Source organism: Hipposideros armiger, unplaced genomic scaffold, assembly GCF_001890085.2.
Source record: "Hipposideros armiger isolate ML-2016 unplaced genomic scaffold, ASM189008v1 scaffold_245, whole genome shotgun sequence".
Classification (NCBI taxonomy): Eukaryota; Metazoa; Chordata; class Mammalia; order Chiroptera; family Hipposideridae; genus Hipposideros; species Hipposideros armiger.
Window position 1 is genome coordinate 740244 of NW_017731595.1, and position 22862 is coordinate 763105.

Here is a 22862-nt window from a genome sequence, read left to right on the forward strand (position 1 = left end):
CAGTGGGCCAAATCAAATCTGATATTGTTTTACCTTTTATTTGGTGTGTGGAAGGTGTGCGGAAGAGGGGGTAGTCTTATACAGCGAGTATATAACAAACTCTGTATTTTGAGTGGAAATGTTAGGGGGTCGTCTTATATGCCCAGTCGTCTTATACGCCGGCAAATACGGTATATTACACCAGATACTTGTTTCAATTTAACACCATAATCACTTAATCTGGTGACACATGAAGAATGCTGGAGTAGGAGTTGAAGGATCCGTGTTGTGCTGAAGCTAATTTGTACTGCCTCTGGAGAGCCAACTTGGCACGTCTTCCCAGCCCTGCATGAAGTAGCACCATGTTGGTAGCTTGAAAATGGCTGGAGGGGCATTGTTTATACCTGAAAATCAGCAAATGCTATAAATTGGGACATTTTTTTCTGGAGAGCTGTTTTACCATCACACTGTGAAGTAGAAATGATTGAATTATAGACCCAGTGCTCCTACTAAACATTTTAATCCTTACTTTTCTCGTCTGGTGAATATGGAAGACAATACCTGCTCTGTCTTGCAGATTTGTTGAGGAAGTTTAAATGCATGTGAAAGAATTTTGAAAACAAAAAAGGATGCCCATGGAAGTGGCAGCACTATTATTTCTGATGTCCATCGGGAAGAAGGAGAAAGGACATGATGAGCATGAACTGAACTTCTGTTTTTCTTCAATAAACAGATAGAATGAGTGTCACACCAGATCTTATAAACACAAAACTCTGTATGCGTGCTTTTAAAGAATCATAAATTTCAAACACAGGTTGAACTATCCCGAAATGTATTCAAAGCCATTCTTTAAAATAGAACGATAGACTACCAAAGGACAAATGCCTTCACACGTCCAAGGCTGAGGACCACTGGGTACTAAAGGGCTTCTGTTGGGCACCAGCTTCCAAAGTGCCCTGATTCTATCCCTGGGGACACTTCTGCTGACATTGCTATGACTCAACACAGGTGAGAAGCTGGGATGGCTTCTCCTTAAAGAAGGTGCCAGAAGCTAGACAGTCTCTGACTGTGTGAGACGCACTCATCCATCTATCCACACTAGGCTCTGGATGAAAGCGCGGCCATGGATCACCTTAGCACTGCTGGAAATTTCTATACAAGCTTTCACATTAAACCTAAAAGGAAATCCCCAAATCAAACCGTTTACAGACAAATGATTACTAATAAGATAACATAAAATCTCTACCAAGTATATGTCAAAGAGTGTTATCTTCACCTTTCCATTGAAGACATGATAGGAATCATGTTTTAAGCATTATCTTATGTTCAGTAGTTATACATTCAGTTATAACCTTTCCTTTTTGTGGAACGAGACTCTGGGTGATGTTACCCTGGGGCTTCTAGGGTTCTTGGGTAAAAATATTTTCATGAGTGGTTCAAAGAGACAAACCTGCCCCTTTTATTTTGCACTTTAATCTCAAGCTAAATTTATCACTTTGGAATTGTGCCTGTCTGATATAGGAATTGTAATCTCTCTATTGCTCAGAATTACACTGTGCAGGTTAAGAGAATGGACTTAAGAATTAGAACTGTCTTGGAGTTCCAACTCTATCGCCCACTGTTTCCCTGATCTTGTGCAAGTTTTTCATCCCCCCTAAGCCTCTGTTTCTTCATCCATCAAATGGGACTAATCATAGTCTTTCTTTCCAGGGGCTCTTTTGAAAATCACATACAAACAGAGTTCAATTAATGTAGAGTCATTAACCTCTTTAAATAATGAGTCAAATGGTAACATGGCCTAAATTGAAGGGATGACTTCATTTAGGACCTTGACCAGCAATGCCCTGTAGTGAAGCTGAAGCCACAGTGGCCAAAGCTGAAATCTACCTCCCAGCTTGGGGAGCTTTTGGGACCAGGATGAATTTATCAGAAGTAAAGCTGGCATTGAATAAATATGGTGACATGGTGCCTTAAGCTTGGCGTTATGCCTGGTGAGATACCTTAGCATTTCCTTTCATCCATTTTGGTTCAGGGGGCCTTCCCCAGATCATTGGGGCCACTAAAGAATATTCTGGAATAGTGGAGTATTGTTTCTCACAGGCAGTCACTCTGTGGATTATTAGCTTTGTTAAGTGGTACATTCCATGTTGGAGAATCTTTTCCTCCTGCTCCTTTGTGCATGCTCACGTGCACACATCACACACACCCTGCCCTGATCCTCTTGTCACCGTGCCACCATAAAGCCAGAGGAGCTCAAAGCGGAGCCCAGGTCATTGTGGAGTAATGGAGCATGCCAGAAAGAAGAGGCATCCATACATTTTTTTTCCCCAAAAACAATGAGTCCAGGGCAGAGGCATACCAAGGGTGAGATGGTGGGAATGGTCTGTCTCGGCCACTGCAGCCAATGAGGCAGCACATTGTCTAGTGAACTTAAAAACAATAATAAAACCTACAGAAAGTCAGTTGGCTTTCTATTATCACCCTGCTCTGTTCTAAACATTCTCAGTAATGAACTATGCCCCCTGAAAAATATAGTTTGTTGGTCTAGGTTCTAAACAATTGCAGCAATGACTGTTGAGTTTTAGTGAAATATATTTCAGCTTCAAATTAGCACAATTTATTACTTATCTTTTAATGAACATAAACTCACATGAAAGTTAATTTGGAGAGTTCCCAGTTGTCCCGTCGACCCCAGCACATAGGACTCAGCTGCATATGTTACTTTCCAGAGTTAGTTCCTGAGGTTTGATTGATGCTCAGTGCTTTGAGTACAGTTTGTGTCTCCAACCCTTAGGACACTACATAGGTAGCATTCAAATAGATTTAAAACAAACAATGATAGCTCATGGTTATGCAGCCAACTAAACAGAGCTTGAGTTATTTCATTTCTATCATACTGTGACCTCCTGGAATTGTTATTTGTGCTTTAAATGTAAAACAGTGAAACAGAGTGTCCACTGTGAGGTGAAATATTTTTGTTTGGTAAGTGTAAACTTTAGTTAAATGTTAAATATATTTGTTTCTTCTTATGATTGTTGTTGAAAAAAATGTTGTTTAGAGGAAGAGAGTGTTAAAAAAAACCACCCAGCCTGGGGGTAAAATACTGCTCCTGGTGTTGGGTTCAGACAAATGGATAGACTTCTATCTTCCCACGTCTTACAGTGGAAGTTGATTTGACTATTTTCTTCTCATCCTTCCTTTCTGAAGTTGCTTCCCAAACCCAGAACTCCCTGCTCTGGAAGCAGCGTGCACTGTAGGAGGCACTTTGAAGCCACTAGAGACCTGAATTCAAACCTCAGCTCTGCCACTCACCAGCTAGCAGCCCTGGGATGCATTGCTAAATCTCCATTTCCTCTTTTGCAAAGTGAGAGTAAAAGCTCATGTCAGAGTTGTGATAATTAAATCAGATGTAGCATGGATAGTGTCCACCACAGCATCTCGCATAGTAGATAGGATGTTAGCTTCCCCCTCCCTCTCCGCCTTTCTCCTCCTTCCAGCATTGGCATTTGTCTGTGTCTGCCAGGGCTCTTGGCTTTATAGGGTTAGGATTAATTGAAGGAAATCGACATGATATGTATAATGCCTTATATACTCAACAGACTAATCCACGATCACTGTTTATAGTCCGATCTGTTCCCTCTGAACCTTCCAAACTCCACTTTAAAATGCAAGGGTTGAATAAGGGCATTCCTGAGCTGCAGTCTAAAATGCTGTGTGAATCCTGCCTACATGGGTGCATTCATTCTTGTGGGAAGTGCTTGTACATTGTGAGTTCAGATATGCATGCATGTTCTATTCTTCTTAACCGTTGCCAGGCAAACAATGTGTTGAATCACAGCTTCTACAGTAAATGACAGACATACGAGGTCTGACAATTAAGTTTGCAAACCCATCCTAGAAAAAGTGCTACATACCTCATTGCTGAATATCACTATGGTCACCTTTTAAATACTCCCCTTGGGAAGCTATGCACTGACACCAGCACTTAGTCCACCCTACAAAGCAATTTTGGAACTCTCTTTCTGGAATGGCCATCAGAGCTGTCGTCGTATTACCCTTGATGTCCTGAATGTCATCAAAATGTCTTCCTTTCAATATTTCCTTTATCTTTGGGTAAAGAAAGAAGTCGTTGGGGGCCAGATCAGGTGAGTAGGGAAGGTGTTCCAATACAGTTATTTATTTACTGGCTAAAAACTTGTTTACTGGCTAAAAACTCCCTCACAGACAGTGCTGTGTGAGCTGGTGCATTGTCATGATGCAAGAGCCATGAATTGTTGGCAAAAAATTTAAATCGTCTAACTTTGTCATATAGCCTTTTCAGCACTTCCAAATGGTAAACTTGGTTAACTGTTTGTCCATTTGGTACAAATTCATAATGAATAATCCCTCTCATATCAAAAAAGGTTAGCAACATTGTTGCAACAAGTTCACAAACTTAATTGTCAGACCTCATATATAGAAGAAAGGAAAGAGGACACAACGAGGCTGAAACAGTTTATTTCTTTTTTTGTGGATGGTTCAATTGATGCTAGTTGTGACAACCAAAAGAACATTTTTAAGGTAAAGGCGAGGTGGAAGAGGAACTATTTTCCTCAACCTTTCGATCCCCTCCTTCTATGAAGTTATAGCATTGTGTCTAATCTTCTTTGGTTTACACCTAGCATTAATTTTTCTGGTATTTTATGTGTTATTAGTGATACAGTGTATCCAATAGGATAAAGGCTATTCTCCCTTTTACTTACCTTACAGGAGCTGTTAAGGATCAAATTAAATAATATATAGGAAAGAGTTTATAAACCATTAAGCAATTACATATGTTAAACATTACTATCTTATATTGGGGATCAGTAAACTGCAACCCATAGACCAAATCTAGCTCCCCAACTGTTTTTGTGCTAATGTGAGGCTATTCTAGTCCCTTTAAGGAATTTGGCTGAAAGTAGGTCTTATGTATAACTCCTCCTTGTATAGACCCCCAGCTTTATGCTTCTGATCCTAGTACCAGTTCAACATTTGGTCCCATGGCAATTGCAGTTTATTCATTTTCTTACCACTCACTCTTCTCACTCATCACACCCATTCAAGATTTTCTGCAAGCCCAAGCAGAACCTGAAACACTTTGCTTGTTGTAATCTAGTTGTATTGCTGCAGAAGTCCTTCAGAGTATTCAACAAAAATGTAAATCTCCAAAGCCTGTTATGTGCCCTAGTATTCCTATTGCAGGTGAGAAAACAGGAACTCAAGCAACCTGTCCACTGTCTCTCGGCTCTAAAGGGCATAGCACCTCTTGAATGCCTGATCCGTCAGAGCCAAAGGCTAGGCTTCTATACTATAATCTGAACTATCAAGCCTGAGTGGTGGTATGTATCCTGGGAGGAAATAAGGCCAAGGGATGGTCATTTCATGTCCCTGTTCATCCCAGTGTGGTTGATAAAAATCACAGGGCCCTCTCCCTGGCTGCAGTTTCCAAGCTAAGTGCAAGAGTGCAATAGTCTTTAACATATGGAAGTGTTTTAACCATTCCTTGCTCTAAGTTGACCAAGTGTTTAGCTACCATTCTGACTAAAGGCTTCCCTAATCTCTTCCCCTGTGTGCATGCTCACTCCCTCTTCATTGTCTTCATTGAGCTCTTCCCTTCCTGCTTCTAATTGTTCTGGAATAGTTCCATGCCCTTCCTCCCAATAAGCTAAAAGCTCTTTGAAGGTGAGGACCCTAGCCCCTGAGTCAGCTTTATGTCCTCAGCCCCCAGCTCAGTTCCTGACAAACGATTGGTGTTTGGTACATGTTTGTTGAAGGAACAACAGTTCTGTAAATGTTGACTAGTATTATTTAAAAAAGGGAAGCTGTGGTAGAGTCCCAGGCAAAATGGATATACCACCAAGGACCTGATGAATGGCCATGCAGATAACTTCTAGGCCCTTAAAGAGATCAGAGTACACCTGCTTCCAGGTGGTAGAGAGACTGGCAGGTTGGTAGGCAAAGACAGAGGTGAAGGAAGTAAGCAGCAGAAGTTGGCCCTTGGTCTCTCACTCTCACCATTGCAGACACCTGGCCATGAATTTCCCCAAGCATGGGGGTAAAAATGGAAGAGGAACTCTGGCTTGCCCCAATTCACCCAGCTCTGGCCTTGATTGGCACTACTGTCCAGGTCACTAGCAGGTAAGATAATGGCTACAGTTAGGACAGGCGCACAATGCTTGCTCTATATGGATTGAGTCAGCTCTGACTCAAGTATAGTTGGTGGCTATATGTCCCATTGATGCATTGTGTGTATCTCCACTGCCAAAAACTGGAACTAAATATTGCTGTCCATAGGAGCTAATCTCTACATTAAGTGACACATCTGGATTAATGTGAGGCTCTGTAGGTATAATTTCGTGATCTGGTTTCCCAAGAACATTTCCAATTTCAAGTATGTCATTCCACTTGATTTTAATATACCTAGACTTGTCAGTCGCATTTTCTTTCTAGCTTGTGAAAGGCAACAATATTGGGTTGTAGGAAAAGTCATGACGTGTTTTTTCAATGTTTTTCATTGCAAAAATGCATCATGACTTTTCCAACAATCCAACAGGTTTCAATATGCAAATAAGATGTAGCTATGCCAATGGATTAATATAGGAAGTAGCAAAGTAAGCAGGCCTATAAATGTGGTTAAGGTCAAAATACCTCTCTTCAGAACTTCTTACTTCCTTCTCCTCTTTCTAAGTTTACCAACTATGACAAAAGTACTTGAAGTTTCCTTATAATTGCTTTGCCAATATGTTGAGATTACTGATGAGGAGAAAAATATACCTAAATTAATTTTTTATTTCTCATGAGCTTCCATATAAAAATAAACCATCACTAAGGAGAAAATATAAGGCGTAAGAAGTATAAGGTATGTTATTAAATGAGACTTCTGTAAAGAAATTGTACCATGTAATAGTTAAGCTTTTAAATTTCAAACTCTGAAAAATAAAATTAATATTTTTAAGAAAATCGAATTTGTCTAGCTGATAAAGACTATCCATATGATAATTAATCATCTTGTTTACAATTGCCACATTTCTTTGTGATGCCCAAAGTAACCATCCGTTTATAATAATTATTGATGGATTTGCTCTTTACAAAGTATCTTATCTACAGCCCAAAGATTAAACTGCATAGGGCCCTTATAAAGCAGCCACATTGTTAAAGTTGTTTAAGCAGTTCTGGTCGGTTGCAAAGTTTTAGTTTATTTGTTTTTATGAATTCCAGTGACATAAAGTTGGCTGGAGACTCTGTGGCATTCATTATTTCCCCTGTGCCATGTGTCAGCTTCCAAATATGAGCAGAGAGAATGCCCATTCTGCCCTCTGCCTGTTCCTGCACAATCCTTGCACATCCAGGTTCACAGGGGATGGACTTGAAGTGATGGCTCTTTGAGGGACTGGTGCACTCTTTCAAGTGAAAAATTCAGGCAATAATGGTCCTGGATAAAAACTGGTCAGGCTAATAAACGTGAGAAGTGATTTTTTTTTTATAAACACGGGGCTTAGAAATATGATTTTCTGTTTTTGTTTTTTTTTAATTGGGAAATTGGGGGAATGGGAACAGTGCTGGGGAATTGGGGGAAGGGGAACAGTGCTGGGGAATCGGGGGAAGGGGAACAGACAAGTTGCTGTCGTTTTGTTCTTCAGTCTAGTTGTGGAGGACTTTGCTTCACTGGCCCAAGTTGGCACCATCATTGCACTCTTCTTGGGCGAGGCAGATCAGTCGCCGGCTTCTGGACGGCCGCTCACTGCGGCTGCTGGCAGCTCACGCTGGCTGCTGGCTACACAAGGTAGCCCATGGCAACCCACTGCAGCAGGGGCTGCAGCCTACACCGTCGCCGGCGACTCACGGCAGCCCAGCTCCAGGTTGAGCTGTTGTTCAGCATCTTAGCTGTGGAGGGCAGTGTCACTGGCCCTCATATGTGGGATCCGAACCGGGGCCCTCTGGCATCCCAAGCCAGCTCTTAACCATCGCACCACTCGGCCGGCCCTGAAATATGCTTTTAAATGAGGGAATTTACCTCTAGTTGGCTAGAAATGGAGAACCCTACACTTCCGGCATATTCTATACATACGTGGAAAGAAGATATTAGAGAGAATAAAATTAGAAAATATAGGTATTTTGATATGGAAAATCTGCATGTTTATACATAGACATATGTATGAGCTGTTGTCTCAAAGCAAAGTGATATATGTTGCTAATGTGTTATTTCTCTGAAGCAATGCCAATAAATTCTTTAAAATATTTAAAATATCTCTATAGAGAGTTTTTCAAGGCCAACTATTATCAAGGGTTCATCATAAGAAGTATACCTGCAGTGGCTCATTTCTCTTATTTGCTTATTTTCATCTCTGTAACTTTTCATGTGAACACTATCAGTAGCTCTTTCCCTGGGGGAGCAGGATAAGTCACATCCAATTACTATGTCTTGTTTTCAGGCTAGTGACAAAGCAGAAAGATTTGGGCTCTAGAATCAGCACTAGGTTTAAATTCTGGTTTGCTTACCAGCTAGGTGATAGGGAGCAAGTTATTTCACCTCTTCAAATCTCAGTTTTCTCATCTTTAAAGTGAGGATAACATCTACTTCCTAGGATCATTGTAAGGGTTAGAAATAATTTGTGGGGCATTATATCTTGAAGGCCCTTCCTGAATATTAGCTATTATTATTATATAAAATATTAAGTGCCTGACACATCAGGAGACATTTAGAAAAGGTGATTTTCTTCCATCCTGAACCACTACATTACTTCACTTAGGTTGGCAAAATCAAGTTATCGCTCCAATAATACATCAGATGGCTGAGGATACTGATGGAAACACTTCACTGTAACTGATCTCTGATACGTGTCTCTTCACATTTAATTCATGCTCCTGTTACCATCTCCAAACCCTCGTTCTATCTCCCTGGCTGATTTTTTTTTTCTACCAGCATAAGCTTTTCAAATATTGGTTTGCCAAGTAGCCCTAAATAAATAAACATTTGCATTAAGAGTATAAGGCCTTTATAACTGAACCCAGCATCTTTTTGTTTCAATAAGGCTTAGGTGGAATTTTCATGTTTGTACTTCCGTTATTCTGGATACATGAATTGAACCTTGTGTTACTTCCCTGGCTCCACCCATTTTTAGTAACAAAATAGACAATTAGGGATTGACAAGAAATGAAAAATAACCTCAAATTGTTTAAGGGCCTTTATGTATATTGGAAGGCAAAACAATGCCACATTTTCCTAATTTCTTTGTTCTTAGCATAGAGGTTCAGACTTTTCCATTAGCAAAATACACAAACATGATTTTTTTTGAAATCCTAAAACTTGTTATTTAAAATTAATGAGCTTAAAATGTCAAGGAACCAATTTATTTCTTGTGTTTAAATTGTATTAAAGACTTTAAGAAACATCTCACCCAGTAGGCTCATCACTTTGTTGCCAAAATATATTTTCTGCTTGTGTATCTTTTTTCAGACAATTTTCAAAAGGCATTTGAAAACTTTTCTGTCTTTTTTCTTTCTCTTTTTCAGAGAACACGTTTCAATCCTCTTTTCCTTGAACTTCGCTTTTTGCTTTAGCCGAACACCATCCAAACGAATGCCTTCCAGACTGAGCCTTTTGACCCACTGAAAACTCAGACTCAAGTAGGTTGCTTAATATTCACCAAGTGCCCCCAAGGTTTCAGGCACATTCAGTCGGCTCAAGGCATCCTGTGTGACATGAGTTGAATTCTGTCCAGTTGATTCTTTGATGAGGGAATGTGGGAGTGATCTTCAAAATTGAGTTAATGCATTCTCTGCAGAAGCCTATACAAGTCCTTGGGACATTTGCCTTACACATGGTAATGTCCTACAGTGTTTTGGGGCCCTAATTCTTGCAGCTGACTCTCACTGGATGAAATTCTTAAGCAATTTAAGGTCCAAAGTGGCCCCTGACTTACCCCAAGGAAATATGACTTGCTAAACCTTGATTTATTTCCCATCACCATAATACTTCAGAAAGTCCATCTCCTCAACAAATGGTCATTCAAGAAATGCTATCAACTGCTCTAAAAATTAAGAAGTACCACAACCATTGGAAACAAAAATAGTTCATTTTGGAGCTTTTCCTTCGTTTTCTCACTGGCTTCCCTAGTTCCAACAGCACCAAATATAGCTCCACTTCTAGATTTTAACTGTTGCACTGATCATTTCCCAAGAACGGTCCAAAAGTGTTAAAATAACAACAGTAGGTCATGAATTGTTTTAGGCTTTGGTGTCCAGTGGTCCTAGGGTCATGTCTCTTTCTACCGATTGCTCATTTGTGATCTTGGGCAAATGCAACCACTTTAAAATTCATACTCAGCATTGTTAAAGCAGGATAATTATAGCACCCATCTTTGTGGGGATTAAATTCATTCATTGATTCATTCTAATGTGTCAAATGTGTGCCAGCTGTGTGCCTGGCATTTTTCTAGGCACTGGGGATACAGCAGTGAACAAAATAGAAGAAAACATCTGCTTTCAGTAAGCTTACACTCTAATGGATGAGAGACAATAAAAAGTTTATAAGTAAAATGTTGAACGTTAGAAGGTAAGAAGTGCTAGGGAGAGAATAAAAGAAAAAAGGGGGGATGTGGGAATGGGGAGATGCAATTTTATTTATTTATTTATTTATTTATTTATTTACCCACACTTTATTTATTTTGACATTCAATATTATTTTATATTAATTTCAGGTGTACAGCCTAGTGGTTAGACATTTACATAAGAAGTGATCCCCCTAAGTAGTCTAGTACCCACCTGGCACTATGCATAGTTATTACCATATTATTGACTATATTCCCTATGCTTTACTTTACACCCCCATGACTATTTTGTAACTCCCAATTTGTACTTCTTAATCCCTTCACCTTTTTCACCCTGTTCCCCAAACTCCTCATCTATCACCCGATAAATCTAGTACCCTTCTGAGACCATACATTGTTATTATAATATTATTGACTATATTCTTACATCCCGATGACTACTATATAACAACCAATTAGTACTTCTTAATCCCTTCCTCTTTCTCACTCCCTCCAATTTCCTTCCCATGTGGCAACCATCAAAATGTTCTCTGTATCTATGAGTTTGTTTCTGTTTTGTTTGTTTATTTTGTTCTTTAGATCCACATATAACTGAAATCACATTGCATTTGTCTTTCTCTGCCATACTCCACTCAGCGCAATGTCCCCCAGGTCCATCCAGGCCACCACAGATGGCAAGAACCCATTCCCATCAAGGGTCAAGCAATATTCCATTGTATATATGTATCACCTCCTCTTTATCCATTCATCCATTGACGGACACCCAGGCTGCCTCCACATCTTGGCCATTGTAAACAATGCTGCAGAGACACATCCCCTCAAAATAATGTTCTGATTTTCTTTGGATAATTAAATAATCCCAGAAGTGGGATTACAAGACCCTTCTTTGTCTCTTGTTATAGCCTTTGTTTAAAGTCTATTTTGTCTGATATAAGTATTGTTACCTCAGGTTTTGTTTTGTTTCCATTTTTATGAAATATCTTTTCCATCCCTTTACTTTCAGTCTGTGTATGTCCTTCAATCTGAAGTGAGTCTCTTGTAGGCAGCATATGTAAGGATCTTGTTTTCTTATCCATTCAGTCACTCTGTGTTTTGATTGGAGCATTTAATCCATTTACATTCAAAGTAATTGTTGATAGATATGTAGTTATTGTCATTTTATCATTCATATTTTTTATCTTCTTCGTTTTCTTCTTCTTCTTAAAGAAGATCCTCTAACATTTCTTGTAGTGCTGGTTTGACGATGATGAACTCCTTTAGCTTGTTCTTGTCTGGAACGCTCTTTATCTGTCCTTCAACTCCAGATGATAGCTTTGCTGGATAGAGTAATCTTGGTTGTAGGACTTGCTTTTCATCACTTTGAATATTTCCTGCCAATCCCTTCTGGCCTGCAAAGTTTCTGTTCAGAAATCAGCTGACAGTCTTATGGAGGCTACCTTGTACGTAACTAACTGCTTTTCTCTTGCTGCTTTTAAGATTCTCTCTTTGTCTTTAACTTTTGGCACTTTAAAATAATGTGCCTTGGGCTGGCCAAATGGCTCAGTTGGTTAAGAGTTGGCTTCAGAGCACAAGCTCTGAGCAACAGGGCTGCCGGTTTGATTCCCACATGGGCCAGTGACGCTGCGCCCAACTGACCTGTTGCTGAGCGGCCAACAGGTGGCAGGATGGCTCAGCTAGTGTAATAACAAGATTGCCTGTTTGAGATGGGCTACATCCACCTGCAACTAAGACTGAACTTGGCACCTTGAGCTGAGCTGCAGCCTGGATGGCTCAGTGGATAGAGTGTGCGCTCCTAACAACAAGGCTGACGAGTTCAACTCCTGCATGGGATGGTAGCTACGCCCACCCGCAACTAAGATTGAACACAGCACTTTGAGCTTAGAGGCCACGAGCTGCCAACGGGAAGCCAGATGGCAACTGGCGCCCTCCACAATGGAGATTGAAGAACAGCAACTTGGCTGGTCCCCTTCCTCAATTCTCCAACACTGTTCCCCTCTCCCAATTCCCCAATAAAATCTTTAAAAAAAAATGTGTCTTGGTGTGGGCCTATTTGGGTTCATCTTGTTTGAGACTCTCTGTGCTTCCTGGGCTTATATATCTATTTCCTTCACCAGGCTGGTGAAGTTTTTAGTCATTGTTTCTTCAAATAGGTTTTCAATTTGTTGCTCTCTTTCTTCTCTTTCTGGTGCCCCTATAATGCTAATGTTGAAACACTTGATGTCCCAGAGGTCCCTTAAACTGTCCTCAGTTTTTTGGATTCTTTTTTCTTTTTGCTGTTCTGATTGGGTGTTTTCTGCTACCTTATCTTCTAAATCACTGATTTAATCCTCTGCTTCATCTAATCTGTTGATTCCCTATAACGTGTTCTTCATTTCCATTATTTTATTCTTTATTTCTGACTGATTCTTTTTTATGTTTTCTATCTCCATTTTTATGTTTTCTATCTCTTTGCTGAAGTCCTCCCTGAGATCATTGAGCACCCCAATAACCAGTGTTTTGCTTGTCTCCGTTTTGTTTAGTTCTTTTTCTGGAGCTTTGTTCTGTTCTTTCATTTAGGGCATGTTTCTTTGTCTCCCCATTTGCCTGCCTCCTTGTCTTTGTTTCTGTATATTAGGTAGGGCTGCTATGTCTCCCGGTCTTAGTAGAGTGGTCTCATATAGTAGCTGCCCTGTGGGGCCCAATAATGCAGTCTCCCTGGTCACCAGAGCCAGGTGTACCAGGTGTGTCCCTTGTATAGATTGTGTGTACCCTCCTGTTGTAGTTGAGCCTTGGTTGCTGTTTGTATGTCAATGGGAGGGATTGACCCTCAGGCTGATTGGTTTTGAGTACTGGCCATGTCTACAGTGGAGGAGCTGTGGTACAAGGGCTGACGCTACAGGGCAGGGTTCACTTTAGCAGGACTCTGGTACCTTCCCAGCCTGCCCTTTGCATGTGTCATCCTTGGGTGGCCGGTGATTCTCCAGCTTGGTCTGAAGGCAGCCACCAGGTGTTTCATCCCTGGGACCTCCTGAGAGGGGGCCCACTGCAGGCCAAGTTTAGCCACAGCCTGTGATCTACCTGGGGTCACCTGGTATGAGCCACAAAGTAATAGGCAGACGGCTTCCACTCACACTGGGTGTAGAGGTGCCTCAAGAGGCCAATCTGTGAACTGAGGCTTGCTGTCATTAGTGCTGAACTTAGAGCTGCTCAGCCAGAGGTATGGGAAATGCTAAAGCTAGATGCTGCTTGTTTGGGTTTTAAGAAATTCCACAACATGAGCTAAGACAGGTTGTTTTATGGAAAAGCCACTGGAAGCGGCTTAGGTGTGCTTGAAAGTTGGGTTGGGCAGGGTCTAAGGGAATCACTGGGGTGGGGCAGACGAAAGCTGATAACCAGTTTGACGGAGACTCAGATATGGCAGCCACCTGCTCTGCATGCAGGGAGTGGGAGGGCTCAACAAAGAAACAATAGCTTCTTGAAGCTCCTCTGTCCTGGAGAAAGCTGCCCCTCCAGCCCTCACCCTGAGGCCAGACAATTCAGTTCCTCTCCATATGTCCCTGGCACCTTTTGAGATGCTGTCCCAGTGATGGAGCTTAGAGCCAGTGATTCCACTGGTGAGTAAACCTGTGCGTGTGCCCTTTAAGAGGAGCGCCTGGAACTATATATAGCAGCCCTCCATCTCTCAGCCACAATCTCTGCTGGTTTTCATAAAGAGAAGTTATGGAGACTTCTCGCCCCAGCACTGGAACCCTGGGTTCGGGAGCCTGGAATGGGACTAGGATCCCTCCTCCCGGAGGTTCCTCCACAGCTGAGACACCCCTCCCAATTTTTAATGGTCACACGCAGGTATAGGACCAGCTTGTTCTGTGTCTCTGCCCCTCCTACCAGTCTCGAGGTGGCTTCTTCTGTATGTCCTTAGTTGTAGGGCTTCAGTTCAGCTAGGCTTCAGGTGATTATTAATGATGATTGTTCTTTAGTTATAATTGTTGTGGTCCTGAGAGGAGGTGAGCACAGCATTTACCTACTCTGCCATTTTGACTGGAAATCTCCCACCTTGGGGGGTGCAGTTTTAAACAGATTGGTCAAGAAGGCATCTGAGAAGGTGACAGGAATGATGCTTGTTGTATCTAGAAAAAGAGAGTTTCCCAACTAGGGGACACACAGTGCAAAGACTTCGTGTTTGAGGAACAGCACAAGTTTCTGGAGGCTAGATGGGATGGTGGGGAGAGGAGAAGTGTAGAGGTGAGGTCAGAGAGATAATGAGTAGAGAAGGGAGGTAGTCAGTTGATGGACAGAGGGCTTTGCAGGCTGTGGAAGGGACTTTGCCTCTTACACTGAGTAAAATGACACTGAAATGTTTTAAGAAGAGAGCAAGATCTAACTTGTGTTTCAAAAGAATCAGTGTGACCATTGTGTTGAAAATCAATGAGATATAACATGTAAGACATGTAGCATAGCTCACGGCTCATCATAGCATTTGGTAATTATCTGTATTATTTTTGGTGGTAGTATCATCATCATCATCATCATCATCACCATCACCACCACCATCATCATCATCATTATTTATTTTGACATTGATACTGCCTCCAGTTCCTTAACCATCATGAGACAAATGCAAGGATGTGGGGCTTTTAGTATTAGATTTGGGGCTCTTTAGCACCTTGAGCCTTCAAATTAAACCAATAAGAGGTACTGGTACTGGCACAGTAAATTCAACAACTGGAAACATCATCAACTGTGTGGCTCAAGCCCCCAGTACTTCAACCCCATGCCATAGCTTCAGTAGAAGCCCTCACAGTTCATTAGTTCAGGCAAACAAGTACAGATATAAGGAGCTACCATTGGTGCGGAGACCAGATGGGATGATATTTCTTTTGCACACCTTTATTTCTGGTCCTAGCTTCTCTTCTTGGGTCTCCTTTCCTTGGTTTTGCTCCATCACTAATCAGTGCTCAGACAGTGGGTGAAAATCATGACAATAACACCTTGTTCTTACACAGTGCCTTTCTATCCAGAACCTCAAAATGCCTTCTTCATTTTCTTGTTTCCTGGTTCTGTTGGCATATCCAGACATTGCATTGAACACAACATTAGGCACAGATTATTATCCTTCATGCTTTGACATTCTCTGGTTTGGGCTATGTATTATACACGAGAACATTGACAGATATGATATAATGACTCTTTAAAGCTAGGATGGTTATACAGCAATTGTGGTGTGTTTTTTCCAAGGCAGCAGTAGTGGTGGCATTTATAATAATCATACTTTGAGGAGGTCATGGAACCCCAAGTGAATGACCTTAGATCTGTTGAGCTTCCTATATTTCTTAACAGGCACACACATACATATAAACACATTCTCTCTCTCTCTCTCTCTCTCTCTCTCTCTCTCTCTCTCTCTCTCTCTCTCTCTCCCTCCCTCCCTCCCTCCCTCCCTCCCTCTCTCTATTTCGCATCCTGCAGATGTGGTTTATTTTACTTGCACACAGTTTTTTCAAAAATCTAAATATGTTGACAACACATTATAAAAATCCAGAGTTTTAAGTTTCTTCTGGAAAAATGAGAGTGTTTGGCACTCCTCCACCCAAATTTCTCCATAGCAACCATCAGCTGGAGCTGTAGGAGCCAGCCCAGTGGTGTTCAACTTTGACTGCACAATAGAATCACATGCAGCACTTTTTCAAAAATACCGATGCCCTCCTGAGCCAGACCAATTAAACCACCATTTTTGACAACAGCAGCAGCAGCACATGTTTACTGAGTACTTATTTTGTACAAGAAAATACCTTGGAAAGAGAGCTGATGTATAAAACTATATTTGTGTCGAGGACATAGAACATGTATAGAAGTGATGATCAACAAACAGAAAATATAAAATAAGCATAGTACCAAGTGACCTATATAAAGCAGTGGTCCCAACTTCGCTGCCTATTAGAACCACCTGGGGAGCTTTGAAAAATCCTGAAGCCCAGGTTGCCCCCCAGACCAATTAAATTGGAATTGAGAAGGGGGAAAGGAACTCAGGCATCAGTATTTTTTAAAGTTCTCCATGGGATTCCAGTTTCTGGGAACACTGCAGAACCAGGGATACAAAGCAACACCTCTCAAACTTTAAGATGAATATGCATCACCTGGGTATTTTGTTAAACAACCACCCTTGATGCAGCAGGTCTGGGTTGGGGCCTGAGGTTCTGCATTTCTGACAAGTTCCCAGGTTACACGAGCAAAGAATGCAACTCAACTGAAAATTACAATTCAAAAATTGAATCCTTTCCAGTTCTGCATTATGTCAGTGTTTCCAGAGACAGAATGAGAGAAGTGGAAGGAAGGTTGAAGAAAAGTCATGAGTAATTAAAGTAATAAGACAATTGTCTAGGTTTCTGCCAACAGAAAGTATGGCGGTTGTATGACATGGCCACAAGTTCTTTGACCCTATCCCAGCAAAAGATGGGCGTATATGTCCCCCCCCCCTCTTGAATTTGAGTGGGTTGTGATCACTTTGACCAATAGTGTATTGTTGAAGAGACACTATGTGACTTCTGAGACTGGGTCATAAAAAAAACTCAGCCTCCCTTTTGTTCTCTGGAACACCTGCCCTGGGTCCTGAGCCACCATCCACTAACTAATTCCAATTACCCTGAGTCTGCTGTGCTAGAGAAGCCATATCTGTGTACTCTGGGAAACAATCCCAGCTGAGCTCAGCCTTCTTGTCATCCCTGCCAAGGTGTCATGAATGTGACTACCTCTAGATCAGCTGAATGTCTCTGAACATCCTTGGTTAACACTTCATGAAAGCAGAAGAATCACCCAAGTGAGTCCTGCTGGAATTCCTCGCCCATAAAATCAAGAGATATAATATAATGGTTGTTGTTTTAAGCCATTAAATTTTGGGGTGGTTTGCTTCACAGTAGTTACATTCAATAGTAGGAAAAGGAAGGCTTAGTTTTAGTTTTGGTATGAAAATCATCTTAATTCTCCCCATTGAAGAATATTAAATTTTATTTGTGTATGTCAAGGAAGTCAGGAGAATGTCAAAAACATTTCAAGAGTCAAGAGATTTAGGTTCTTGTATTGGTGTGATTTCTTCCTAAATTAATCTATTAAATAATCTGATCTCAATAAAATAGTAAGATAATTTGTTTGGAGATAGGGCGGACTGGCTCCGTCGCTTCTGATCTTCTTACCGAAAAAAAAACCCATGTGAGAACTGACAGGAAAATTGTAGTGGAAAGAGGAGAATCCAGTTTGACTCAGGTGTTAAAATACATTATAAAGCAAAGGGCATTAAGGTAAATCAGTACCAATGTAGGAGTATACAGGCGAATTAGCAGAGCAAAATAGACATCAGATATAATGTAAATATGGAAATTTGGTATATGATAAAGATGCATTCAGAACAATGAGAAAAGTATGGGTTATTCTTTAATGAATGTTGGATCAGCTGGCTATTTGGGGAAAAGAATAAATCTGAATACATAGCCACCACTTATACCAAAGTAAATTCCAAATGAATCAGACTCCAACATAAAAAACAAACTATGAAAGTGCTAGACAAGTTTGTAAAAATAAGTCTGGAGTGCGTAAGGCCTTTCTAAGCAAGACGTAAAACTAAGAAGCTATAAGGGACAGATACATATGTTTGAGTATATAATAATTAAACATTTCTTCATGGTAAAGAAATACACCATCAACAAAGTCAAGTAACAAATATCACACTGGAAAATACATTAGTAACACGTGACAAATGAAGGCTTATGTAATTACTATATAAAGAACTCTTATGAATCAGTTTGAACAAGACCAATAATCCAATAATAAAATGTGCAAAGCATTTATTCATTTATTCTTCAAGTATTTGTTGAGCACCGACCAGGAGCCATTCACTATTCCCTGATACAGCAGTGAATAAAACTAACTTTCTGATCCCATGGAGCTCCCCTTCCAGCAGGCAGCTACAAATGACAAAAATGAACAGGCAGCTGCCTGCCATTTCAGGGAGCGATAAATGCTGCAAGGCAAGGGAGTAAAGAATGATGGGAAGTGGTTGCTAATACAGGAAGTTTTCAGAAAAAGAAGCAAGTGACAGAAACAAGTGAGAGAAGTGTATGAAAAAATGCACACAGTTAAAATATATTTAAAAGCACAGCATTGCGTGTGGTACCAAAGGATAGCAAAAAACTTGAAAGTATACCATTAGGAGAGTGGTTTTATAAATTATAAATGGAATAAATGCAGTTGGTCCTTGAACAGCACAGGTTTGAACTGTGCAGATTCATTTAAAAGCGGATATTTTTTCAATAGATACATACAATACTATTCATGTATTTCCTCTTCCATGTGATTTTTAATAATATTTTTTCTTTTCTCTAGCTTACTTTATTGTATGAATATAGCACATACTACATATAATATATAAAATATGTGTTAATCAACTGTTTATGTTATCGGTAAGAGTTCCAATCAATAGTGGGCTATTAATAGGTAAGTTTTTGGGGAGTCAAAAGTTATACATGGGTTTTTTACTGTATGGGGAATCAGTGCCCTTTAACCCCTGCCCCATTATTCAAGGGTCAACTATACAAGGAAATGCTATGTAACCCATTTAGAAGAAGGAAGTGCATTTGAATATATCAATAGAAAAAAGAATTCAAATTAAGATCCAAACAAAAGGAGCAAGACAGATTTATAATATGAATCTTCTATGAAAAAAAAAGACACATTGACACATATGCATGTGTGTGCAGAATCATTTCTGGGAGGATAAATCATACTTTATCGATAGTGGTCAGCTCTAGGGAGACTCACTTTCCAAGGTATACTCTTGAACTTCAAAAAAAATGTTTTTTAGCCACACGTATGTTTTATTTCTGGTCTAACAATAAAAGAGACAGGAATTCCAGTCCTGGCACAAGTTTAAGACTGAGACAGTCAATTCACCTTTTGCTCCTGATTTCCCCCAACTGTGGAGAAAAGAATTTGAATGAAATTATCTCTAAACGTTCCTTTAAGCTTTGAGATTTCAAGCCTGAAGTATTAGTGTTCTTTTGCATACTGATTTCTACTAAGATTTTTAAAAAATACATGAAAACAGCTAGAAGAAAAACAAACTGCAAAATCAATTCGGGGCTACCAACCCATCTTCTTTTATTTCAATCTTTAGTCCAGGTGCCCCAAGTAAATACAACCTTATGTTTTGGTTGTCGATTAATTATTGGCAACCAGTCACTGAGAATAGTAGGTAGGTGCAGACATTTTTATAATATAAGCCTGTACATATTGCCTTAAAAGATAATTTATTCTATGTCCTTCTCTTCCTACACCCCACCTCCCAAGAAGAAACTTTTTAGAACCGTGGCAATCTGAACCAGTCTGTTCGTTTTTTCTTATTTGCATATTCAATTTACACCATCATACCTGCCTCAGCCTTTCTAATGACTTTGATCATGAATTCACATTGGGTTGAATTTTTATTAATAATATTATCTGAAAGTGGTAGAGCCAGAGCTCTTTATTGCGTAATGATTCAAGTTGTTGACTGAGTTGTAAAAAACTCCTTTTAAGAATTTACCTCAGCAGCAATCATAGCTCATAGATGCTTAAATGGCAAACAAGAAAGGATTGTCCCTTTTCACATCCCTCCATAAGGGCAGGGGCACTGCAGGATCTTTGGTGGACAAATAGCCAAGATTCCTGGAGTACTGAAGCCTTGTGAGGTGTCAGGCGTCCTCCTGAGGCCTGTACATCAGCTATTCTTACCAGTGGAGCCCACAAGTGGACTTCAAGGGGTCCGTAAACCTCCTAGGACTGTATGTAGAATGGTGTAAATATGCAAGAGCACCTTTCTGGAGATAAATCAATGCAGCAACACCCCCTAGAGATGCCCACATTAGACTCTCAAAGGGATGCATGGCCCAAAAAAGATTAGAGACCTCCTTTCAATGTCGCAGACCACTGCTTGTCACCACAAGTATCCCACCACAGTGCCATGCTGGTGACCTGTCAGATGCCTGACTGAGGTAGGCTGGGGGATATTGACTCTGGGGTAGGGTGATCTAATAATGCAAGAGGCCTGAGCTTAAATCCTACCTGTCACCTACTTGCCTTGTTACCTTGGAAAAGTTATTATGAGCCTTAAAAATGGACTTAATAATACCTCACTCCTCTGGTTGAGGGAGCTAAAATGTGTTACTGAGACCGTGGTCTTTGAGAAGCAGGCCAGCAGCATTGGCACCTCCTTGTTAGAAATGCAGAGTCTCAGGCTCCACTTAGATCTACCGAGTCAGAAGCTGCATTTTCATAAGATTCCCCACGTCATCTAGATGAGCTGAACATTATCGATTAAAATAAGGCTTTCAGTATGTGTCTGGATTTCAAAATGAATTAACTTTCAAGACCCGATTTTCATCTCCACCACATCTCCAGTTCTCTGGTTTACAGGTAACCTGACCATCATCAAGAAGAGCACTTTATTTCCCTAAGGCCCCCTTTAGAGAACGATTCACACGCAAAATGTGCTAGCAAATGTAACCTACTCTATACAAACCCTTTAAACAAGCCTCCCAAAGGTGGCAGATTATATTTACCTTGCAGTGTGTTCGAGAGACCTGAAGTGGGCATATAGCATAAGAGGGTCTGGGAGACAGAGCTTGTGATGCCCTTCACGTTCATAGACTCCTGGGACAGATGCCACCAGAGCTGACCTCACCGCAAGTGGCCCTACTCTCCCACAGGGCTGGGAAGGAATTCTAAGGCGCAGAAAATGGTGTTTCTGTACCTTTTAATCTGTTCCCCTTGCTGTCTTTTTTGCCCTCACTGTTAAATGCTTCAGCATGTATTTCTTAAGAACAAGGACAGTCTTTTACATAACCACAGTATAGTTCTCAAACCCAGGAAACTCAACATTGATGTGATGATACTATTATCTAATCGACATCCTGTATTCAGATTTTGTCAATTGCCCAATAACGTTCTTGATAGCAATGTTTTTCCAGTCAAGGTCCATTACACGATATCATGTGACAGCTGGTTGTCATGTCTCTTTAGTTTCCTTTATCCTGAAACAGTTACTCAGCCTTTCTTTGTGTTTTTTGACTTTGACATTTTGGGAGGGTACAGGCCAATTCTTTGGTCGTTAGTCTCTCAGTTTGTATTTCTGATGTTTCCTCAATATTAGATTCAGGTGACGACTCTTTGGAAAGAATACCCCAGTAGCTATCTCATGTCTTTCTCAGTGTATCATATCAGGAAACACGTTTCATTTTATTCTGCTATTGGTGATGTTAGCTTGAGCACTTGTTAAGGTGCTGTCTGCAAGGTTTTCCCACTATAAAGTTACTATTTTCCTCTTTGCAATTAGTATGTCATTTGGGGGGAAATGCCTTGAGACTATACAAACACCATTTTCCTCCTCAAACTTTTACCCACTGGGTTTGACATTCATTGATGGGTTTTGTTGTTTTAACTTCATCATTGCTTCTGTACTTATTGTCATTCTATTCTCAATAAGAGCTTTCACTTTTCTCCTATTATTTACTCATGTATTTATGTCAGTTAGCACTGATGGAGAAACCCTTCACCCTTAGATCTTCAGCCTTTTGTGATCTCCTCCCCAAAACATCTTTGAGAAGCTGTGGGAGCTGCCTGGGGTGGGGACTTGGGAGCGTGGATGCATAGGACAGGCTTCACAGCCATAAGAGATTCATAAGCTTGTTTCCAAAGCAAAGTCTTTATTTAACCTGGAAGTTTGGCTTTCTTCTCTTTTATTCACAAGTTGACACAGGAATCCTTTCTTTGAAGAGCAAAAGCCCAGATAGAACACAATGTTGATCCCCTCTCCCCTCCCATTCAGGCCCCGTCTCTCCCCGCCTGTGTGTGCTCTCAATGACCCAAATGTCAGTTCCATATTCAGTAGTAAATGACTTAGTCTAAGGTCTGGAAGATGATCTTAGATGTTGAAAAAGCTTACCTTTCTATTAAAGACCAGAGAACCCAATGGGTAGGTCCTAGTGACTCTTTATGTCTAGTGTGTTTTCCCAAAGTAAGTGTGTTTCTGTCCAATTTGTGATAGCATCTGAAATTCCTTTAAAACTCTTTATTTAGAAACCTTAATTGAGAGCAGGGAATAAGATTGCCATATTGTAGGTGGTGTACCCATGCACATTACTGAGAAATTGTTTTTAAAAATTTAACAGTTTAGCAAGGGATTGAGGTAGCTTTGTTGCCAAAATCTCAGTATTTACAATTTTCTAGATGGACTTGCTTTATTAAGTTTTGTTTTATGTAAATTAAAGGATAAAAAAGCAAACGTCTTAAACGATTGAGGGGCTTGTT

The 22862-nt window shown here is 40.5% G+C and overlaps 1 protein-coding gene across 11 annotated transcripts in view; it reads left to right on the plus strand.

The window, feature by feature from the left end:
- The window catches only part of THRB (thyroid hormone receptor beta), a 355917-nt gene that overhangs the window by 126413 nt on the left and 206642 nt on the right, over positions 1-22862 (plus strand). For 6 of the 11 annotated variants that reach the window (XM_019655729.1, XM_019655728.1, XM_019655731.1 and 3 more), the window contains one exon: positions 9514-9627. The exons of the other annotated variants lie outside the window; for them this stretch is intronic. The gene's annotated coding sequence lies outside the window, so the exon portion shown is untranslated. Of the gene's footprint in view, positions 1-9513; positions 9628-22862 lie in introns of those variants that run through there. 11 annotated transcript variants of the gene reach the window in all.